Here is a 22,053-nt window from a genome sequence, read left to right on the forward strand (position 1 = left end):
AGTTCGGTCAACTTACTTCAGTGTAATGCGTTCGGACTCAACGAGTTATAGCCAGTTAAAAATACGGTGTACACTGAGAAAACGGGTAAAGTTCATCCAAAACACGAACAGAAAGAACGAACTCCTTTAGGTGTAGGTTTTTCTGAGCCGTACTGATTTTTGTGCCTAGTTCTATGAAGGTTTCATTGTTAACATCGTTAAATGCAGTCACATTGTTGATCTTTCTTTTGTATTGCGAAATTTGCGATTTATGCTTAACAGACAGCAGAATTGAGATAAGATTCTTTGCTCTGTGGTGTGGTGGAAATGAAGTTCATGTAACACCCAATATTGTGGTCTGTGTTTCAATTCATAGTGGAATATACACAATCAAGCTGCAGTGGTAAGTCTAGAAAAAGATACGGTAGACAATCTGAAGTACCTAAAAACAGTAACAATGCCACACGAAATAGGAGAGCGTTGCAGCTGCAAGACTAATGATACAGATATGCTAACTGATGCAGAAAAGTCTTAACTCATGACTAATTTCAGTTTACTGAGGGACTATAATGAGGAAAGTTGTCTCTTGACAAGACTGTTTTCTACTAATAATATTCAGCGCCGATGACTTGGCAGAGATAACATAGTAACCACTCGGTGTAGTCGTACATTTCGTTTCACGATAAGAATAACGACAGGTAATACTACGACAGAATTGACTGTTTATCGTAAAGACTTTACATCACTGCATAAAATTTCAAAGAAAAGTTTAGAAACTTTTACGAATTCCTTAAAAAATGAAGGCATATCTCCAGTTGACAAACCAGGGAAAAACTAATACCAAGCTCATAAATTTCCAGCATAAACAGAGAAAAACATCTGCACTCATGTTATCGTATTTAAAGTGAGGTCTAGTTATTACATTACAAACAACACACACATACTGTATTTACCTGAACAACTAACAGTCAAGATAAGACATGTCGTATCTGTTCAGCATCACATGAAACTATCTTAAAAATATTTTATACAAAATTTAATAGCTCGTTCGGTTTCCCTCAAAGTGATACGTGCTGTACTTGCGATAATTTTTCTGTAAACTTTAGAATTATAGAGGCACAACCGACACATTTAACAGATAGGAAGGTAAGACTATACGCTGATATTCAATCTCTGCTCCATCAATGTTATTTTGAACTACACTGCCGGAAACCTGATACAGTTTAATAATGTAAAAGGCAGCCTGGACAGAGAAGCAGGAAGTTTTCAAACGCTGAGTGGATTTGTACGGATTTCCAACCGAATTTTTCGTGTCCAGACATCAGCACCAATATTGTCTACTACAATAACAGCTATCTCTACTTCGGTTTAACATACATCGACTCCCAGACAAATAGAGAAGAAGGATTCAAATGATGTGGTTTCTATCTTGCATCATAATGTCACTGCGATTCTAGTCCAAGAGTTTAAAAATTCCGAAATCCTTTGAGACTCATGTTGAGGTCCATACAAAATCTACAGTCCTTTCATGTCCGTACACTGTCTTGTCCATCATGCAAAGCGTTTTGTATCAAATTGTGTGACATTCCTACTTAGAGGAGGTTCGTATCTGGAAAGCGGCAAAAACGTGGGCTCGTCAGACATAAAATAAAATCTGAGCTTCAGAAGAGCTACATGGACGTAAATAAAGGTGAGCATGCAAAACTCACTCCTTTTAACGTTATTGAAGTTGATGGCTCAATGATACATGAGTGGACTGATTCCTTGCAAGCAATGACCGACCAAAATACACATTTACTTCTCGAATTATTCAGGTGACGAAGGTACAACGCCATCATCCAAGGCTGCACATATCGTGACACTTGCAATGGACCTTGAGTCGCACCAGTTGCTACTGCTCCCACTGAACGAATGGTGGAGCAATCTGAACCTGCTGAAAGAGAGCTTCTGTTCCCAGCATCCTGTTACGAAGGTAATCTATTAAAGAATTTAGTCACTCATAATTTAACTAACCTAGATCATATTTTTGCCTGAAATAGCAGTTTCTGATTTATAATAATAAACCAACTGAGATACCACGCTAATAGGTGATCATATGTCCAAAGTATCAAGAGTGGTACCCACTGCCAAAGACAAGTATTGTGATCTGCTTAAAATGAACATGTTCTGTGATTCAAAGGCCAAAGGGTACTTTACAGCCACAAACATCCCTTTCTGGTAGTGATTTTATTGTTTCATCAAGCTCACTTTGTGTTATGTGTTTTTGTATAAGTATAAAGTAGAACATGAACACTACAGTTTATGAAAACTTTGATATACGCTTAATAACTGAACTTACATTCTACACTGAAGAGCCAAAGAAATAAGTACATTTGCCTAATATCGTGAAGGGCCCCCGGAGCCAAAGGAATTGGTACAGTTGCTTGATATCGTGAAGGGCCCCAGCGAGCACGCAAATGTGCCGCAACATGGCGTGGCACGGACACGATTATTGTCTGAAGTAGTGCTGGGCTGGAGGCAATTGATACCATGAATCCTACATGGGTGTCCAGAAATCCGTAAGTGTACGAGGGGGTGGAGATCTCTTCTAAGCAGCACGTTGCAGTACATCCCAGATATGCTCAATAATGCACATTTCTAGGGAATTTGGTGGCCATCGGAAGTGTTTAAACTCAGAAGAGTGTTCCTGGGGCCACTCTGTAGTAATTATGGACGTGTGAGGTGTCGCATTGTCCTGCTGGAATTGATCAAGTCTGTCGGAATGCACAATGAACATCATTGGATGCAGATGATCAGACAGGATGCTTACATACGTGTCACCTGTCAGAGTCGTATCTAGACGTATCAGGGGTTCCACATCACTCCAACTGCACATCCCCCACACCATTACAGAGCCTCCACCAGCTTGAACATTGCCCTGCTGACATACAAGGTCCATGGATTCATGAGGTTGTCTCCATACCCGTACACGTCCATCCGCTCTACAGAATCTGAAACTAGACTCGTCCGACCAGGGAACATGTTTCTAGCCATCAACAGTCCCATGTCGGTGTTAACGGGCCTAGGTGAGGCGTAAAGCCTTGTGTCGTGCAGTCATAAAGGGGGCACGAGTGGGACTTCGGCTCCGAAAGCCCATATCGGTGACGTTTCGTTGAATGGTTCGCACGCTGACACTTGTTGATGGCCCAGCATTGAAATCTGCATCAATCTGCGGAAGAGCTGCACTTCTCTCACGTTGTACGTTCTGTTGAGTCGTCGTTGGTCCCGTTTCTGCAGGATCTTTTTCCTGTCCCAGCGATGTCGAAGTTTGATGTTTTACTGGATTTCTGATATTCACGTTCCACTCATGGAATGGTCGTGCGGGTAATCGCCGCTGCATTGCTACCTCGGAGATGCTGTGTCGCATCGCTCGCGCGCTGACTGTAACAGCACGTTCAGACTCACATCTTGATTTCGTGCCATTGTAGCAACAGCAACCGAGCTAGCAACTGCGCCAGACACTTTTTGTCTTTCATAGGTGTTGCTGACCGCAACACCGTAATCTGTCTGTTTGCATATCTGTGTATTTAAATGCGCATGCCTATACTAGTTTCTTTGGCGCTTCGGTGTATTAACTACACCTTTATAGTGTACATTGTAACCATTCATTGACTTATCATCAGAACTTACATATATAGAGATATAATAAGAATACAAAATTTGAGACACTAACGTATCACAAAGATTAATTGATCATTACAATTCAAAGTTAATTCAAAATAATAGGAGGAAATTGTGAAACAATATTATCCCTAAATTAATCATGAACACCATATATGATAGATTGGTCTAGCTACAGAGAAGAGGCCAAGTATTTGAAGAAAATTAAAAGTTTTAAGCAGATTAGGGAAATTTGTGGCAAGAACCTAGACCCCAGCTGACTGGATGCACGGTGTGGTAGCGCTGAGAGCGACTCCAGGACAGTGCAGTGATAGGCATGCTTCCAAGTGTACTCTGCCCATGTAACGACGGTAATAATATGATGGAAATTGACCATTTAAGACAGACAGCTTGGGACTTGGAACATAGAGAGAAGAAGAGTCTCTGGCAAGGACACTCATACACCACAAGAAGACAATTGTAGGTGTAGGAAGCAGAATGTGACGATATAAGGATAGACACCTCTGTGCCTCCAGCCAGCATGTGCAAGAATGCTGAGGATAGTGCACAGTTAGAGACATTCAGGTAGTGGCGCGTCTTTCGCCACACGTAATGTCAGGGACAGGTGGAAGTAAAGAAGAAATCTGAACAAAACTGTGGAGCAGGACGCTTAAGAGAGTGAATGAAGAAGAGTGAAAGGAGAAGTGAAGTAGATGGCAGAAGTGAGAAGCTGGACAGCACTAGTAGTTGTAACTGTATTGGTGCCAGTGACGAATTCTTAAATGAATATCTGGGGAGATATGTGTGTCATAGCATGAGCGTGAGAGCAGTTAATAGTTACAGATTTATTTCGAAGCAACTGAATGGTGCTATCCACTCAACGTCTCTTTAATAATACTTGGCCTCTTCGTGGATACAATTCTTTAGGGGTAAATAGAGCGATATCTGAAACATGTTCCGAATAAAGTTAGAAGTTCTACACCATCTTCACTTGAAATTATTTCAGTTAAGTGCAGTTTCTGCCTTTTTTAATAAAGGGTGCGTAGGTGAAGGCATAGGACATTCAGCTATTTCCCTTCCTACAAACCGTGTTGCTAAAATCCCATAAAATGCCCATATTTGAGACGTATATAAAAATTTTCTGGTGCCGAATATGTACGATTATCTGACAGTAAAAGTTTTCACAAAGTCGTTTGAGAGGAAACCTGAGTACTTCGTTCGAGCGACTGCGACAGTTTGTGGTGACTCGCAGTTTTCAGCATGAGTAGAAACCCTGCCCCATGACAGACGAGTCCGAAGTGGAGTACTATTGGTTCCACTGCAATGCAGGGCAACACTAGCGTGGTGCAGAACCACCAGGGACAAGGGTGCCTGACCAACCAGGTGTGCAGGAGATCAACGTTAAGGCCCCAATCTGGCTGGCAGTGACAGCAGTCAGTGTGGGGTACAGGGTTGATACAAACAAGCTTAGTCGTATCAGAGCACCACCAGAAAGTGGCACATTGGTGATTTGTACCAGTTGTAGCTGTTAATCTCAATTATTAATTGTAAGCTGCTCAAGACGGTCCCTCGTAGCGAAGCAAATACGTTGAGAAACAGCATACTAAGTGCTACAACTGCATAGCGTATTACAGGGAAATCATTTGATGGTACCAAGAGGGACTTAAGACAATTTCTTGAAAATAGGTATTTTGCATCTGAATAAGTGAAACCAAAGGAACAGGAAATTTTGTTTAAATTTGTTAGAGAAAAAGTTACACGTGAAGCAAGGTCGAGGTTGGAAATATAAGAGAGAACAGGTACATGCGAGTAACAGGATGTTAGACTATTATCCCTGTTATATGCCTCAAGTGAGGCCTTGCCACAGGGAAACAATCTTGTTGTGGGCTAATAAGATTCACGAAATGCAGACAGATTTTCGGGAAGTCTTTTTAGGAAGAGCATGTCACATACAATGGGATTCAAATGATAGAAGTGGTTACAAAGTTATATTGGCTGCATTGGTGGATTTATCACTACAGCTTGAAAGTGCACTCTTGTATTGGCTGCGTTAGTGGATTTATCACTACAGGAATAAAGTGCACTGTTGTCAATGATGAAAGGGTAATGGGCATGAACAAGGACTGAAAGTACAAACCTATGAGTGTGAGGGCGTAAGGAAAGCAAAGAGTTAAGATGTTTCATTTGTTGCTTGCAGGGGCGTACAACAAGCAGAAGTCAGAGAAACAAGGCAGAAGAAAAATTCTCTGCTCTGACGGCAAAACAGTTCAAAATCGTTTGCTACAGCTGTGTCAAACCAGGTTACACACATAAAGAACGCATTGTTTGGGCAACAAAAGTGACGGAAATAGAGCCCAGAAAGCTAAAATGAAATTGTATAAGGTCAATTGGTTACACTGGAAGCGTGAATGGTGATGTCCTCAGTGTAACACGCCACACACGATTTATATTCCTTACTCTGGTAAAAGGTATACTACAGATGTGGTATACCATTTACCAGAGTAAGGAACATAAATATTTCAAGTTGAAAACGAACGGGATATTGCACTAAAAATTGTCATGGAGAACGTTGGCATGCGAGAAGAAAGAGTAGAGTTCCAATCTCAAGCAAGACAGGAAAATTAGTTCACAGAAACCAAAACGTGACAAATCCACACTGTCGGGCATTGTTGCTGTTAGAAAGCCTGTAATATGGTGATAAGAGTGTACCACAAAGACTGATGTACTAGTATTACATTGTGTAGAGCTAAGAAAGAACATAAACCTGTTAATAGAAAGAGGAACAGACATGTGCTTGTCAAAGAGAAAGAGAATAACTGTGAATTGTATAGTTGGAATACATGAAGCAGTAACCTTTGGCTGAAGGGTGTTATCAGTGAATCAATACTCGGTGCAGTAAAAATACACCTAAGTTTGGAAGGTTATGGAGAACTCTGGCGTAAGTTTCACATTTATGGATCAGGGATTGGCATTCCATATGATGGATTGATTGGTAGAGTGTTTCTGACACTGCTTAAAGTTTAGTTGGACTGTGCAGGAGAAGTGTTAAGGTTACAAGAGCGAGACATATCTCTAGCAGTGGAGGAGAAATGAAAAGGATACGAGCCCAATGAGGAATCTAGTGGGAAAATTGGGCCATATGAGGAAAAGATAATGCGACTGAGTGTAGACGACACTACACTGAAATATTGTACAAAGGGTGTATGTACTGGAGTCATTAGTGAGAGGCCAAAAGAGAAGGTGCGTAGTAAGTGCAATAAATTTGTCAGCTTACAAGGTACACCTAAAGAACTTCAGATCAGTGACGGGAAAATTAGTACAAACAGCAAAAGTGAGGGGCAGTGAAGAAGACACAGAAGGTATAGGAAGTCGTGTTAACGTATTGCAAAAACAACTGGGAGTGGATCTCTTGAATGCAGGAGAAAAGAACATTAGTAGAAGTTCGTGCAGATTATGGAGACGTAGTCCATCTACCAGGTGAAAATTTTTCAATACATATAAAATGGCACACAGGATACCAGTAACACAGTAGCATGCAGGAAAGGTGGTGAACGTGGGACCACGCAGGATTCACGGAGCAGAGAAAGAGATAGTAAAAGCAGGTAGAACAGATACTGAAGGATGTCATAATTGACACAAGACAGAGCAATGGAATGCACCTTTATTGTTGTTTCCTAAAAAAGAGATGCCGCTAGCATTGCTGGCCGCTGTGACCGAGCGGTTCTAGGCGCTTCAGTCCGGAACCGTGCTACTGCTGCGGTCGCAGGTTCGAATCCTGCATCGGGCATGGACGTGTGTAATGTCCTTAGGTTAGTTAGGTTTGATTAGTTGTAAGTCTAGGGGACTGAAGACCTCAGATGTTAAGTCCCATAGTGCTCAGAGCCATCTGAACTATTTGAGCCGCTAGCAAACAAAAGTCGAGAATTGTTACGCATTTCTGTTACCAAACATTTCCGATACCTTAGACCCACTCAGGAAAGTGAAGTACTTCTCAACACTTGACCTTGGAAGTGGATACTACCAAATACCGACTGACGAGAAAAACAAAGATAACATGGTGTTTAACTCAGACTATCAACACTATGAGTATAAAAGAATGACAGTGGGACTGAAAGGAGCCACAGGTTGTTTCAACGACTAATGGACACTGTTTGTCAGGTCTGAAGAAGTAAAATACTTAGTTTACCTAAAAAATGTATTGCTATTGTGGACGAAACATCTGTGAGCATAATAGAAGCTCTGCTGAAATTTTGATGGGTCGCGAAGGCACAATTTAGAACTGCAACTGTATAAGTGTGAGTTCTTAAAAAATGAAGTGATATTGACTCAGTGCATAACCAACAAAGTAATCTCACTGGACTCAGTGAAGGTAAAAAAAAGTGAAGTTCCTTGCACAGCCGAAAACAACGAAGGAACTGAAAGGAATCATAGGATTAATTAGGTTCTAACGGTGATTTATGGCAAAGTTTAGTAAAATCGTATAGCCACTGTGCAAACTGCTACAAAAAGGAGTCGAATATGAATGGTACGAGAGACAAAACAATATTTTGAAGAACTGAGTAAGGAATTGGTTAATACACCACTGCTTCCGCACCGAAATTTTGCAAAACCTTTCATAGTGACGACAGATGAGGGTAATTCAGCTCTAGGGACAGTGTTGTGGCAAGGCAAGAAAATTGGCGAAGACTTGCCCATTGTACATGCATCCAGCTCATTAACAAAACAGAGTTAAGTTATAGTACTACAGAGAAGGAACTGTTTGCCATAGACTTACAGTAAAGCAGCTCTGACCGTACGTATATCGATGACAGTTTAGAATGGTACCAGATCATAGGGCATTAATACGGACAATTAGTATAAAGCGCCCTAGTCTGAGGCTCCTGAAGTTGAAACTTCTTTATTTAAAGATTTTACTTCAACTGAGGAGGTAAAACTTCTAAACTTAATTCTGAAACTGCTGAATTAAACTGACGTACTGAACCTACTGTGTGTTAGCTATTCTTATCATTTCAAACCTGACCTACAATATCCTTGCGCAACCCAATCTGACTGCTCAGAAATGATAACCAAACTTCAAATAATTAATTGAAAAGAATGGCCCCGAATTAGAAGAAATCCTGACAATAACCTATAAATTTCATAAGTCACTTACCTCACAAAAATCTTCATTACCCGAACTATAACAATGCCGCAAGCACCAATACTGCCAGCTAAATAAAAGATGCTAACTACTGAAGGCTCTGACTATTGATAAGAATGTGGTTAGCAAAGGAAAGATTTTGTTTCAAAGCAAACAATGTATTTTTACCTTAATAATACGACATCCAGTTCAAAACAAATATGTAATCGTCCATGACATCCAGTTCCAAAAATTATACAATCATGAATAATATTCAATCTTCAAATCGGACACGTCCAGATAGTCTGTTCATGCAAATACTGCAAACCTTCAACACTGATAATTATTAACCGCCAACCTCCATCACTGCTGGCTGCTCATCTCCAACTGTTGTCACCGCTGACTGTTAGCTTCGAACTGCTAGTGGGACCAGCCGCAGAGTCTCTTACAGTGTACGCCCAGCGCTGACAGCGTTCTTAATGATGAGCGCTACGTAGCGCTGCCAACATACGAACACATATACAGCCTACTTACAAAGTGAAGGCTTAAACTTTAAGAATGGAATCTATATAAGTCAGAATATGGCCCACTGAGTGTATCCATACTGACATCGATCAGATGAAGGGAAACGAAAAGGGTAATCAAGTGAACGTGCGACAAACATAAGTGAGTGCCGAGAGAGAGAGGGAGAGAGAGAGAGTGAGTGATTCGGAGATGGCAGTAGATGGGAAGACAGATTTTAGAGAAAGCTAGGTTAGTCTTGGGGTAAGGCAATGAGTACTAAAGAAACTGCATGATTATCCAAGGAGAGGACACCAAGGCATGCGCAGAATGTTCAAGAGAATAAATCAGTGTAAAAAACGGAAAGGAAATAAACACGATATAGAAGAGCATGTCAGTAAATGTCCGTCATGCCAGAAAATGAAAAGACAGATGTTAGAGAAAGCGTGTTTAGTCTTGAGGAAAAGCAATGAGTACTAGGAAATGCACGATAATCCACTGGGAGAGCACCAAGGCATGAACAGAACGTTCGAAAGGACAGAGCAGTGTGAACGACGGAAAGGAATGAAACGCGATATAGAAGAATAAATGTCTAAACTGCCATTAGAAATAACAGACACAGTGAAAAGTGTATTAGAAAAGAGTTTAGCGGACACATTAGGTCCTACAAAGGTATCAAGCACAGATAAGAAGTGCTTGCTGACATTCCAAGACGACTTAAGTAAGTTTACATTAGCCGTGCCAGCAGAATGGCAGTAGCAGAAGCATTTCTGGAACACATAGTTTTAAGACATTTAATTCCATCAGTGGTTTTAACTGACGAACGATCAGTTTTCGTAAGTTGTCTTTCCAAGAGAATTTGTAAACTGTTGTGTTTCAACGCCATACCATTGTGGAATGAATGGTGAACAAGAAAGGCATTACCATATATTGATAGAATATTTGAGACACTTTATGACAGGGTTTCAAATTGCGTGGAACAAATGGTTCTCATATGCTATTTTTTCATCCAACAAAACACAACACAATAGTACAGGTATTATACCTCTTTAATTAATGCATGGATGGAAGGTAAATACATCAGGAATATTGCAGCGAGAATCAGCGAAGGTAAGTTATGACTACGAGGCATAATCGATGAGATTCTGACCTAGTTAACTAGGAGGACACAACTCAGCAAGAAAATATGTAATACAACACAAAAAACTAACAAGGAACAGTATGATAAACGACTGAATACAAAATAGTTAGAAACAGGTGGTAAAATACTGCTATGTGGTGAAACAATCAGGTGTGGTTGATCTAGGAAGCTAGACCCACAGTGCCGGTGACCACTTCTAATTGTAAAATAGAGACGACGAAAGTAATTGCAAAAATAAAAAGAGACAAAGCAACGAAGTTACATAGAAACAGATTAAAACATCATATGCAGAAAGAATGCTATTGCGACTATCAGTAACCACAGCAACCGGCAACTCGGAACAATTTACAGCTCATTTCGAAGTTCCACGAGTCAAGAATTCTTCTGGATTATAATATGACAATTTAGGGGAAGTGTAAAAATAAGACACCACATGGGAAATTCTCACGTTTGTAAATTTAGATGCTACAACTGAGCGTTTTCAGAGAGCTGAAGTACTTGGGAAATCAGAGCTAGAGAGATGTAGGGACACAAGGAGAACTTAACGTAAGCTTCATAGACAGTCGTTTACTAGACCAACAAGTCACATATCATACTGAAAGGATAACAGCACTGTAAAGGTTGGTGTATCAACAGACAAGGCACGTGACAAGAAAGAGTACAGACCTTTTTATCTTCGTCGATCAGGTAAGGAACATACCACCTGGCACACTCGATGAAGCTGGTACTATATGTTACAGGGTACACATAGAACACATGGAGAAATATTCGAAAGATATTTCGAGGTTAGCTGAGGAGGAAGTGGCAGTGGTAAGAGCCACTTTGTTAGGAGTAAACAGAACAGGAAATGTGATTCAGGAAGACAAGAAGACGTTAAAGTTTATAATCAAAAAACTAGAAATATTTCTTAAATCTTACGTTAATGAGCCCAATGTACGATTCAAAGGAGTTGCAACGTTCGTAGCGATGTAACAAGTGCTAAGATTGACGGACGTATTTGGGAATATAGAGTTGGAATATGAAAAAATGATAAATTCTATAGTTAATGCACAGAAGGGCATCTTGCAACTTCACATAATAAACCCCATACAAACTATGAAGTACCCAGCTTAATCAGAGACGAAATGAAGGACGTAGAGATCTCAATTTCTCTAGCTATCCCTTCACGATACCCTTTGTTATATCTCTTCCTTACAGCTGTGTTTATACTTTTATGACACGTAATAAACGTTCCCCGAATAGATGATAACATGTTTGCCTTATGTAGAATAATTCCAAGAGAACTCCCCGCCTCCCCCCCACCTCCCAGTGAAAAGTGAAGTATATTTTCATTTAGCATGGAAAACAGTTTTACTAGTCGGTGACACAAAGAGACAAAGTGCAAATATGTCATCAGAACAGTCAAACTGTAAGGAATTATACATGAACAGAAGAATTTGCAGATAATAGTTTCCATCGTTAGCAACATTTGATGAAGCAGAGTGTGAAGCAATGTTGTTTCAGCCAGTAAGCACTATGCGAAGTGATTGTGTAATTAAAACTCTATATTTAAACCAAAGCATTTGGACACAGCTAACTAATAATTAGTGGTTATACATTATGCCTAAGGAGGAACATCTGACCATATCATGTGGGGAGCAACCACACAAGGCAGTGGGACTGTCGTCAGAGGGCCCAGAGGAGAGTGATAGGCCCGCTGTTGTACTCTGTATACATAAATGACTTGGCGGGTAGGGTAGGAAGCGATCTGTGTTTGTTTGCTGATGATGTTGTGGTGTATGGTAAGGTGTCGAATCTGAGTGCCTGTAGGCAGATACAAGATGACAGACAAAATTTCTGCCTTGTGTGATGGATAGCAGCCAGCTCGAAATGTGTAGGAAAAGAAAATCTGTAATTTTCGGATACAGCGTTACCGATGTACATCATTACACAGTCATGTCGTTTACATGCCTGAGCATAACGTTGTAACGCGATATGAAATGGAAACGAGCATGTGTGGACAATGTTACAATGTTCGATTTGTTGGGAGATCTTTAGGAAAGCGTGGTTCATCTCTAAACGGGACTGCACACAGGACACTTTTGTGACCTATTCTATAAGCTGCTCGAGTGTTTAAGATCCATATCAGGTCGGATTGGAGGAGGACATCGAAGCATTTCAGAGGTGGGCTGCTAGATTTGTTATCGGTGGTTTCGAAAATCACGGAAGTGATGGGAGTCCCTTGAGGGAAAGTGGCGTTCTTTTCGAAGAACGCTACTGAGGAAAAATTAGGGAACCGGCATTTTAAGCTGACTGCCGAATGATTCTACTGCCACCACCGTATATTGCGCGTAATAACCACGAAGATATGATCAGGGAAATTAGCGCTCATATGGAGACATATCGACAGTCGTTGTCCCCTTGTTCTATTTTCGAGTTTAACAGGAAAGGGTATGACTAGTAGTAGTATAGGGTACCCTTCGCCACATACCGTGCATTGGATTACGGAGTATCTGTGTAGATGTAGATGTAGATGTACTAAAATGGGTTGTTAGGATAAGTTCCTACAGTAAATACAATGGGTACGCAGCAAGAGCATTCATATACACAGACCAAATAATACACAAATACAAAAAAGGAAGATGTAATACCACAGCCGGAGTTGTAAATTGATTCTTATGTAACAAACAATGGAAAATTAATTTCCTTTGCTAAATTTAGAATTATCATTAAATCATGCGATCGCATAGCTACATGATTTGAAAGTCATGAGAAATCATTTAGACGACTTAGAAAAAATGGTCACTGACCAACAGTCAAAGATGGCAACAAGTATCTATCACCGTAGTCCATCATCATATAGGTGAACATAACAATGATTTTACTAGCAATAACTACCTGTTTTTGTAAGCACTGTACTTGCTGTACGGATTGTTTTTGATTTATATGGAAATATTTCGTCAGCAGTGATTGTTCTAACAGACTTGCAAATCAAGCCTCAAAAAATTCTGTAGTCTGCTGATGTCGGAAGAGTAATACCGAGGATGTGGTAATTGATGAAAGGAGTTAGAAAGAGCAAGAGGACTTGGTATCTTGTAGAGACTGATGGTAGGTTAAGAAAACTTTGGAAAATGCAACAAAAAGTGATTGTTTTATTTTAAAAGTAATTCTGTCAGAGACCGCAAAGGACCTGGAAGAGCAGGTGAACGGAATGGACAGTGTCTTGAAAGGATGATATAAGATGAACATCAACAAAAGCAAAACGAGGATAATGGTATGTAGTCGAATTAAATCGGGTGATGCTGAGGGTATTAGATTAGGAAATGAGACGCTTAAAATAGTAAATCAGTTTTGATATTTGGGGAGCAAAATAACTGATAATGGTCGAAGTAGAGAGGATATAAAATGGAGATTGGCAATGGCAAGGAAAGCGTTTCTGAAGAAGAGAAATTTGTTAACATCGAGTATAGATTTGTCAGGGGGTCGTTTCTGAAAGTATTTGTATTGGTTGTGGCCATGTATGGAAGTGAAACGTGGACGATAAATAGTTTGGACAAGAAGAGAATTGAAGCTTTCTAAATATGGTGCTACAGAAGAATGCTGAAGATTAGATTGGGTAGATCACATAACTAATGAGGGGGTATTGAATAGAATTAGTGAGAAGAGAAATTTGTGGCACGCCTTGACTAGAAGAAGGGATCGGTTGGTGGGACACGTTCTGCAGTATCAAGGGATCACCAATTTAGTATTGGAGGGCAGCGTGGAGGGTAAAAATCATAGAGGGAGACCAAGAGATGAATATATTAAGCAGATTCAGAAGGTTGTAGGTTGCAGCAGGTACTGGGAGATGAAGAAGCTTGGACAGGATAGTGTAGCATGGAGAGCTGCATCAAACAAGTCTCTCTGGACTGAAGACCAGAACAACAACCTTTCGTAAGGAAGTGTAACAAATTGCGTATTGTAATTAAGTGGACATGACAGAAAAATGTAGTCTCATGGAAAGAAATGTAACAAACTGGAGTGTGACACTAAGTGAACTCAACTGAAAAATGCAACCCTATTTTCATTGTGAACACAAGATTTATGTTGACACTTCTCTCAAAAGTTACGCCAATTTCCCTGGATGAGGAGATGTAGTACCCACAGAGAAAAGTGCGAATCAAAAGTTTTATTCAGAGTAAGGAAATTTATGCCAGAGAACTAGACGTCTCCTGAGCGGACGCATGGCGCGATAAAGCTGTAGGCTATGTATACGGAGTGACCCCAGTACAGACATTGTGCTGGCGATCGGTATAGTCCCAAGTATACTCCGTCCTTGTAACGACAGTAACAATTAGATGGAAATTCCTCAGTCAAGACAGAGGGCGTGGAGCGAGAAAGACTTAGAAAGTGTCTCATCCTCGTAGAAGATGACATGGAAAGACACCTCGTCTGCTCCACCCAGCCTCTAGAAAAATACTGAGGACCGTACAAATATAGTACCAACCAGGTGACAGCCCCTGTTCGCCGTTATGTCATGTTTGGGAAATCTGAACAATACTTAGCAGCAGGACATTCCCGAGGAAGTAAAGACCGAGATGAGTGAAGTGGAGAGTGACAAGAGAAGTGCAGTAGTGGACAAAAGTGAGAAGAAGTCGGAAGAAGTGAGAAACCTGTCAGGATTAGTAGATGCAGCCACAGTGGTAAGGTCGATGAATTCCTGAGCGAATAGCTGGGGGACTGTGTGTTGCAGCATGGGCGCGAAGGTAGTGTTACGACAATTTTCATTTCAAAGCAGGTAGAACGGTGTTATCCATTCACTGTCTCTGGAATAAGACTTCACCTAAGACAAATAGCCAATTGGATCTTTCGCTTCCTACGAACAGTGGCGCGCAAAGCCATGCACAACCCTACTTTAGAACATGACAAGATGACTAGAAGATGAATAGAACTTTTGCTGCGAGTGTCCTGAAGGTTACTCAGTGAAATATGACCTCACTATCACATTAGATTCTAACTTTCACAATCTGATTCAACATTTATATTGAGAAACTAAAAAACAGACTTTCAGACTAATAGACACATAAGGTCCAATATCTGAAAACATTTTAATGCTTTTATTGAATACGAAAGAATGGTCAGTCAATGCACTTTATAAATCTCAAAAGCGTATTTCAGTAAATACTAAAACTGTAAGGTTGTGAAGTTCAAAATCACCTTGCTGCAGAACCTTTAAAATGGACCTTAACCCCTGCTTCCCGTGCAGTCTTCACGTTTGTTAACTGCGTACCAGGTTTACACTCCAAGTTATAACGTTACACCATGTGACGGCCATCTGCATCCACGGCAGCCTGCTACAGCACTTCAGGCTGCGCTAATGCTGCCGGAAACATCTCAGATCAAATGCGGACCATGGAATTTTCCGCTGTTATGACAGGGCTCGTGTACAGTTTGAAAACCGTACATTGCTTCCAGCATTCTCAGCCATAGCAACAGTAACTTCTTCAACAACTCTTGGCGCAATTGTCCTTCGGCGTCTCTCCAGAGCCAATCGCAGATCGCCAGTTAATTCGAACTTCCAAATAATGTTCTTCAGCTCCAGTGTGGAAAGAGGGTCTTCCTTTAATGCATCGGTATTCCTTTAATGCATCGGTACTCGCTAAAGGCAGCAGCACTATTGCTGTTGTTTTGACAAAACGGCTTTATGAATAAAGCCCTGACTACCTTGCCAATACTCCTGTTGACCGTCTGCAACTGTAAGTAGTGGGGCAACAGGATACTGGTGCATTTTCCTAGTGTGGGTTGCATACATTCCGGAGCAAATTTGACTGATTCATAACCACTCACCTTCCCTTTAACCTATTGTTCTGCTAAGAGGTTTATGACCGCCTGGGGGTTCATTTATGACCTCCTGGGGATAATCCGTCCTTCTGAGAAACCCTGCACCACTTCCCCTTCCTTCCCTCATCCGCCCACCACTCTGGAAACCTCCAACCCTCCCCTCTCCACCTCACTGATACAAGTACACTTTCAGACCCGAGTTATTCAAATAGCGCCCTCCCACTCTATCAATTTTATCAACTAATTAATTACAAGTAATTTACTCCTCCCCTATGGAAAACCTACCAGTCCTCCCCACCCACTTCCAGCCTGGGTCTGTGCTGGATAGGAGGGATCTCAAGACAGGAAATTCAATTACACAGCAAAAGATATACTCATTATTTATAAAATTCAATATGCTGGGTTTGAATTTCTCTTGCTAATCACTCTCTGCTGTTTGGGAACATGCAGGTCCTGTAAAATACACAAAAAAGAAGTAGTTAAATAGATTCCTTCTTTTCTGATTGTGCAAGAAATACTCTCAATGTAACTCACCATACATAATTACAGTGTTAAAGATCTTTCGATTATGAAGCACACATCATTTTCCATCCATCGGCCACACCACACACTGGTGCCCAAGAGACCACAACCACAAAATGCCCAATCAGGCCCCTGTGACTGCTGTCTGCTGTGTCACAGTCAGCAGTCTTGCATGACACATAGACCTGAAATTGTACTAATCCCCCAAACAATGATGTCACATGTTGACAACCCTCTGACACTTGGTACCTGAGAAATTTCTGATGAGAGACGTGCTCTTCTCCCTCTACCTCTCTCATTGTCTCTTTACCTACCTATTCTCAAATCTCCTTGTTCCATTCACTGCAGCCAGCCGGTGTGGCTGAGTGGTTCTCGGCGCCACAATCTGGAACCACGCGACCGCTACGGTCACAGGTTTGAATCCTGCCTCGGGCATGGATGTGTGTGATGTCCTTAGGTTAGTTAGGTTTAAGTAGTTCTAAGTTCTAGGGGACTGATGACCTCAGAAGTTAAGTCCCATAGTGCTCAGAACCATCTGAACCATCCATTCGCTACAGGTTTCCAAAGCAGTGTAAGTGTGAGAACAAAGGGATGCAGTGAGAACAAACAGATGGCAACAATGCGAGATCTGCATGAATGGCAATGGGGACAGGGGAGGTGTAGTGGGACGAAATTAAGCGTCATCCACCCACCAAAGTCAGTCCAGTTTGCAGGTGACTATAAGTTTAATTTAGTTTTGTTTATGTGTTTTCTTATTATTTGTAATACATGTGAATTATTTAAAAGTTTTGTATTTTTTTATGTGTTTCATGTACGGAGAGGGCGGCGCAACGAACGGGGACAGCATCTTCGTTGCCGCGACCAGAGAGGAAATTGCTGGCCGCTATACGTCGCGGGTCGACAGCCAAGGAGCAACAGAAGATCCTGGAACCGAGTTGTTGCGTCGTGCTTCTAAAAATTAAAAATGAATTTTTATACTCTTTTTGTACAACAATGACGTCATATAGAGCTTAATCTTATTGAAAAGTCAGTCACTGTCTCTCAACGGTCAAGTTCACATCTGTATGTGTAGGAAGCTAATAAAATAGTGTATGCTACTAAAGTTGAAACACGTGTATTGAAGATTTATTTATGAAGAATTATGTGAACGGATTAATAATATATTTGACAAGATTATTGATTCTGACAGCGTTCATCGAAACTTTGAATCTCAAAAGTTTATTTAATGTGTGATTCTGATATCGATTAGATCAAGATAACGTGTGTCAATATAATTTCTGAGGAGAAACAAACGAAATTTAAATTCGAAAAAGTTACAAAAACCAATTGGCCCAGGTGATGTAATTCTTTGCACACGACTCAACTGATGTTTTACAGTTTCGTTCAAGAACCATTCTATGACAATTTAAAAGAATATGAATCATTTTTGAAGTGGGTTGTAACTGACGTAGGTGACGAAGTCTGCACATGGTCATACATATATCAAACGAAAAACTAATACGTCGTTACACTACACCGTGGCGACCTTAGAAACAGGACTTGTGTGCAACTAAGGCACACAGGTACGAAACAAAGCATCAAGAGTCCTTCGGAACTCAACGCGAGTTTTCGTGGAGCCTTCACCAGCCAGCGGCGACTTCGCGGGTGTGGGCATCTGACGGAGCGCAGCCAAGCAGTACGGTCACGCAGTTGTTCCACGAGAAGGCGCGTCTGTTGGGCAGCAGCTGTACGCTGCAAAACCCGACAACCTTTTTTCTCACTAAACTAATAGGCCCAGTACGTCAGCTGCGGGGTGTTCCTCCGGCTGGTATTAGAGATGTTGCTGAGGGCTTCGCCTGTCTACGGCGGTGCCGGGCGTGGTGGCAGCCAGTGACGTTCCGGTGTTCGACTCAGCGTCCTGGCCGGTTGCGGAAGCGGGGTCGCAGCATCTCAGCGGCTGCATCGACAGCTGGTTCTTCTGCAGCCCCATAGCAGCACTCTGATCATCGAGAACTACAAATTACAATATTAAGTGTCCGGTGAGTTTGTTTCAAGTTGGAAGTGGAGTGTTGTACATAGGGAGTGTGCTTTTAATAGGATTGTTGATTACAAGTGTGCGTGTGTAACTAGTTAATATCTTACAATAATGTCGGGAAGTGAAAGGTCAGACGAAGAGCAATCTATGTCCGATAGGAGCATGAGATCCCTTTTTAGGGCGATCGCTAAATTAAAACAATCTAACGGGGATTTTCTAGCTGAATTAAAACAGTCTAACGAAGAATCTGCTGCTAGATTAAAACAGTCTAACGAAGAATCTACTGCTAGATTAAAACAGTCTAACGAAGAATCTATGGCTAGATTAAAACAGTCTAACGAAGTATCTATGGCTAGATTAAAACAGTCTAACGAGGAATCTACTGCTAGATTGAAAGAGGAACCAAAACAGGAGTTAAAACAGTCTAACGAGAAATCTACTGCTAGACTTAAAGGGGAGCTAACCAAATCTACAGACAGGTTACAGGAATATCTTAATGAAACCAGTCGAGAATTAAGTGATAAAATAGAGTCTTCTAAAGTTGAAATGCAGGAAAAATTAGTAGGACTTAGTAATAAGATTCCTGATAATTGTAAAAGGTTAGAAGAACATATCCAGGAATCGCGCGAGGAAAAAGCTCGCATGCGAAACGATATTACTGACTTAACCGAGAGACTAGATAGTGTCAATATCTTAGTTGTAAATGAAATACAGAAAAATAACAATATGTTACGAGATGAATTTTCTATGCAAACGGAAACTGTTCGTAGAGAATTATTGGAATCTATTAAAGAGGTCTCTACCAAACCTGTAGAGATTTTTTCAATAGATAATGTAGAATTAGAGACATTCACTCATCAAGTAGAAAAGGACCATACCGAAATCGAAAACATGAAATTTTTAATTACTGAAATATGCAGTAACCTTGAGACTGCCAAAGATAATAATATTGACGAAGGTACAGAGCGTTCACATCGTGAACACAGTGAAGAATCGATATTAGCTAATCGCGTATCCAATACAGAAATGCGGATACAGGAAATTACTATACGGTTATCGGAATTAGATAATAACGAGAACATTTCAGGTAGCAGAGGTAATAACATAATCAGAGACAACAGTCGCATCGAATTTGCTAGCTCGGACGACAACAATATGAATAAAGCAATCACGGCAAGCCAATCCGATGCAACTCCGTCTCTGCAATCTAAACAAAATCCGACTATTTCTCTCGCAGAATGTCTGGATAACATAACGACAAATTCAAATGTAGCAAGTCGATTTCCTGTATTCAAACCAGGAGGCGAACTTCACTCTATAATCTTTATAAAAGCTTTTGAAACATCATTATCTCCTAAATGGAGTAATGAAAAACGCATTCAATTTGTAATAGGACATTTAGAAGCAGAAGCTGCGGAATGGGCAGTACTGCATAGAACTGAATTCAGGGATTGGGATGATTTTGTTAAGCAGTTTAAACAAAATTATTGGTCAAAAGGAAAACAACAACACTTAACTTTAGAGTTGTTAGACCCTCTTCCATATTCTAAATGGTGGGGAGGTTATAGGAATTATTTTGAATGGCATTTAAACCGTGCTAAATTAACTGAAGAACCACTTATTGAAAGTCATTTAATACGAGTCCTAATTAGTAGGTTACCGTATTATGTAAAGGAAAGAATGATACAAAGAGAATGGTCACAGCCGTGCGAATTGTTAGGATATTTAGAGCAGTTAGATATACTTAATAGAGAAAGGGAAGACGAGAAGTTTAGATTTGGTAGAAATGACAATCCTCGAAATAATAATAATAATTCAGAACCACGAAAAGCTAATAACAACAATCATAGCCGGTTCTGTTATATAAAACGTCAATCTAAAGATAAAGAGAGCCAACAAAATCGTGGTAATAACTCTAAAGTGCGGAAATTACACAATAACGATCATGAGATAAATCATCCTCAAGTAATTAATGAAGGTCAAGTGGTAGGTGACGTCATCATAGAAAGTTCGGAAAACTAGTAAAGTCCTTTAGTACGGGTCAACTAAAGGGAACTGTTAGTCAAGATTATACAAGACCCAATTGCAATTTATCATTAAGCTGCCAAAAGGACGGTGACTGGCAACAAGATTTACTTCAGGAAGACAATCAGGTAAGGGAGAATATAACTTATAAACCCGTTATTAAAGGTTATATTAAAAATACCGAAGTAAATATTATAATTGATTCGGGTAGCGAAGTAAGTATTTTATCCAAAGAATTATTTCAGCTTAAAAGAAAATATTGGAATTTCCCAACCTTACCTGTAACTGGGGTGAAAATTATAGGAGTTACTGGTAAAAGAAGTCAAAATATTACTGAGGAAGTTTATTTAACTTTTGAAATTGCTAAACAATTAATTGCTCACTCTGTACTCGTCGTAGCTAACTTAAATGTGGCCATCATTTTAGGTATAGATTGGCTGTGTAAATATAAAGCTATATTAGATTTTAAAGACTCTTCCTTAACCATCCATAAGGAGGCATGTACTTTTAAAGTGAGGTTGTCTAATAATCAAGTACCTGGAAATTGCTACGAATCCTTACAGATTAAGTACGCACCGTCCATGAACCTATTAACAGATTTTAGTGATCTTGAGTATGCAGTATACCAATGCCAGGCTAGTAATAGTATCGAAACCGAAGTGAAAGAAAAATGTTATTCTACGAATTGTCTATCCGAACAAGAAAAGGAAGAGTTGGAATCTTTGATGTTAGAATTTAGAGCCGTCTTCTCAGATGAACCGGGGAGAATTAAAGATTACGTTTGTAAACTTAAGATTAAAGATAAAAAACCATTCTTTAAGAAACCTTATCCCATTCCAGTACAATTCAAAGAACCGGCTAGTAGAGAAATAAGTAAGATGCTAGAACAAAACATTATCGAACGATCATGTAGCGCTTTTAACAGTCCGTTGTGGGTAGTTAAGAAAGCCACTGGTGGGGTACGACTAGTTCTGGATGCCCGGGAATTAAATAAAATTATAGAGATGGAGAGAGACAGACCTATTCCTATGGAGGACGTACTTCTTAAGATTGCTGGTTCTCGTTATATGAGTACAATGGATCTAACCGCCGGCTACCATCAAGTAACATTACACCCGGATTCACGGCAATATACGGCTTTTCTTTTTGAAGGCAGATCATATCAGTTCCAAGTTTTACCTTTTGGACTTAATATATCAGTGTCAACTTTCATCAGGGCATTAGATTCTGCTTTGGGTCAGCAATTGTTACAAAAGATTATTTTATATGTAGATGATATTTTGGGAGCTAATAAAACGTGGGAAGAAAACGTAA

This window comes from Schistocerca americana, chromosome 5 (genome assembly GCF_021461395.2).
Source record: "Schistocerca americana isolate TAMUIC-IGC-003095 chromosome 5, iqSchAmer2.1, whole genome shotgun sequence".
Lineage (NCBI taxonomy): Eukaryota > Metazoa > Arthropoda > Insecta > Orthoptera > Acrididae > Schistocerca > Schistocerca americana.